The following is a 3,627-nucleotide window of genomic DNA, read 5'->3' as shown; positions in this document are numbered from 1 at the left end:
GAACATTAGCCTATAGCTCTCTTTGTAGTCTCTTTATCTGTTTTTATAATTAGGATCATGCTGGCCTTAAGAAATGATTTTGGGAGTCTTCGCTCATCTTGAATTTTTTGGAATAGTTTGAGAAGGATAGTTGCTAGCTACTCTCTTAATGTTTAGTAAAATTCACATGTGAAGCCATCAGGTCCAGGGCTTTTGTTTATTGGGAATTTTACTTTTACTTTTATTATTTCTTCAACTTCCCTAGTTGTAATCTGTCTATTCTCATTCTCTGATTCTTCCTGATTGAGTATTGGAAGATGAATGTTTCTAGAAATTTATCCATTTTGTCCAGTTTTCCCAATTTGTTGGCATATGGTTGTTCACAATATTTTCTTACAATTCTTTGTATTTCTTTGGTGTCAGCTGTTACTTCTCCTCTTTCATTTCTGATTTTATTTATTTGGGATATTACTGATTTTTTCTTGATGAGTCTGGTTAAAGGTTTGTCAAATCTTGTTAATCTTTTCAAGCAGCTCTTTGTTTAATTGATCTTTTGTATTTGTTTTTTATTCTAACTTATTTAATTTATTTCTGCTCTGGTGTTCATTATTTCCTTCTACTCACTTGGGACTTTTATTTTTCCCTCTTGCAAGTGCTTTTTAGTGTAATGTTAGATTGTTTATTTGAGCTTTTTCTTGTTTCTTGAGATAGTCCTGTAATGCTATGTATTTTCCTCTTAAAATTGATTTTCCAGTGTCCCACAAATTTGGGGCTGTTGTTTTCTCATTTTCATTTGTTTCAAGGTATCTTTTGATTTCTTTCTTTATTTGGTTGTCAACCTATTCTTAGTAGCATGTTATTTAGCCTCCACGTCTTTGTGTGTTTTTCAGTCTTTTTTCTTGTGATTTCTAGTTTCATAGCTGTCTGGTCAAGGAAGATGCTTGTTAGGATTTTAATCTTCTTAAATTTATTAAGACTTGTTTTGTCTCCTGGCATGCAGTCAGGGGAGGTGAGTGTAGCTTCCACAGAATCTGCCACCACTTTCTGAAATAGAAATAGCAGAATAAAGGCACACCCACACCGCTGCCTCATGTCAGATTCTCCTCTGCAAGCACCTTCTCTGCACCAGCCCAAACACACTGGCCTCAAAGCTTTGTCTTGAAAAGCCTGGACCACAGGCACTGAAGCTCAATACCCGCCTCTTTCGCGGTCCATTTATTTACTGGAAGCTGCCTCCTGGAAATTTGCATTTGTATTCACACTTGATGATTACCTCTCATCATTACTTAATCCAAAATTAAGTAGGTGGATTTATTCCCAAAGGAGGGTTGTCAAGGGTTGCTTGAGGGCAAATATTTTATCTTTGGTTTATCAGCCTTTAAGGAGAAATGTAGGACCTAATGCCAAAGGCTGTGCATTGTATGAAATCAGGACTTCAAGCTGGATGTGGTTACTGGGTGTGACCTGGGAACTGTATCCTGTAGGATGGAGTAAATAACATTCCATAAGATGAGAGGGGAGGGCAGAAGAATATATATGGAGATACATGTAAATGTACATATATCTAATTGTCAAAGGGATGAACTTACAAATGCTAAGTTGGAGAAACAAGAGCCCTTAACAATCTCTCTCTCCTCTTTCTTCTTCTAGAACATAGCCTCCAAAGCTTCAATTCTAAGTTTCCCAGTTTCTTTTGCAGTTAGGAGAGTCCACATGCAGATAAATGTGCAAGAAAAAGTAAGTGGAAACTTCTGCAAAGTTCTTCCCTTTAGTGCGTGAGCATGGGCAAGGGGTACTCGAGTTACCAAACTGATAGCTAAGAATAGTGGAGTAGAAAGAAGATGGAAATAGTCTCACTGTCAACCTTGCTGAGTTGCTGTGCCAGCCCCGAACACCTCACCTTGGACTTTTTGCCCAAGTTGTGTGAAACATTTATGCCCCTTTTTAGTTAAGCCAGGAGAGAAAGCATTCAGAGTATCCTATTATTTACATCTGAGCACACACAACTCTGCCACAACAGATGAACCAATAAAGTGAGTCGGTGTTAAATAATTTCAAGACCTTCGATAAGCAAAGTTACACAGGTTTTGTTTGTGTTTTTCTAAGGCAGATATCTTACAGCACTGAAAATTCTCCAAGGGTATATAGACAGTAAAGATTTCTCAATGTGTTTGGCCATATACCTCTCATTCCCCCCACTTCCTCTTTGGCAGCTTTATTGAGGTACAATTCATATGTACATGCTTCACCCATTTATTGTGTATAGTCCAGTGGTTTTAGTATGTTCACAGAGGTGCACAACCTTCACCATAATCTACTTTTAGAATATTCTATTAGCCCCCAAAGAAACCCAGGAATTCCCCTGTTCTCTATGTATTTGAAAGAAGGAGTTTTCATAATGTGCTTTAGTTTCATGCAAAATCATTATGGAGGTACCTACTTGAAAAAATAAAAACTGTTTTTCAAGTTGGCAATATCACCATGGAAAGAAATTTAATTAAGCCAATATCTAAATTTATACCTTTGGTACCCTCACAACTATCACAAATGGGGAGTAAAACTAAATTAACTGCCATAGATTAGATAGAGTTTTGTAATAAGAAAAATGAGACTGCAATTTCTAAGCATTTGCCTTTTTAGATATAATTATATTAGCATTAAATGGAATCAAAGCACATTAAAAAAATTTCAGATAAGAGGATGAATGACCTGCTCTCTTTTTCTCTAAGTATTTCCCCAATAAGAATTGTGAAGTAAAAGAAAGTTCATTTTGGCTTTCCTCTTTCATATCCTATTAGGATACATCTGCTATAACAAATACATCCAGAAACCTAGTGGCTCAGATAGAACAGTCCAGAATGGTGGGTAGTCCAAGGATCAGATAAGGTCATCCAGGCCCTCAAGTGTCTTCCATTATTATGTGCCACCACTGCCTAGGGGATTTCATCAAAGCTGGCTGTAACAGACCTAATTATTTCTCTCCAAAATTTATATATTGAATCCTTGAACCCCAAAGTGACTGTATTTGAAGGTAGAGCTTATAAGGAGGTAACAAAGGTTAAATGATGTCATAAGAATAGGACCTAATCCCACAGGACTTCTGTCTTTATAAGAATGGGAAGAAACACCAGAGAGCTCTTTTTCTCCATGTGTGCAGAGGAAGGGCCAGATAAGGACACATTAAGAAGGCTGCCATCTTCAAGCAAGAAAGAGATACCTCACCAGAAATCAAACATGATGGCGCCTTGATCTTAGACTTTTAGCCTCCAGTACTATCTATTGTATCTAATAAAAGAGAAACATGGTGATTGGCATACGACTGCTACCCTTCCCATTGGCTAAGGAGCGAGATGTGCAAATTAACTGTGAGCCAAGATGGCGGCTGGCAGCCAGGCAGCTTGAAAATAACATGAGGCTTGCTTGCTTCAGTGATGAGGACTCCAACGTTCCCCGCCTGTCTTGTCGGCCTCTGAGCTGCAACTCTAAGCAACTATATAACAAATATAGAAGCTAAACAAAACCCCAGAAACCTGCTTTAGTCCGCCAGGCTTCAGCCAGCAGGATCTCAACATTGTAAGCAAAGGCCAGAAACCTACTTTCAGCAGCAGAGGCCTAAGAGCTGGAGCCAAGCCTCAAAGCTAAAGCTGG

This window comes from Myotis davidii, unplaced genomic scaffold, assembly GCF_000327345.1.
Source record: "Myotis davidii unplaced genomic scaffold, ASM32734v1 scaffold636, whole genome shotgun sequence".
Taxonomy (NCBI): domain Eukaryota; kingdom Metazoa; phylum Chordata; class Mammalia; order Chiroptera; family Vespertilionidae; genus Myotis; species Myotis davidii.
The sequence above is the reverse complement of the archived record's forward strand: the minus strand, read 5'-3'. Positions refer to the sequence as shown.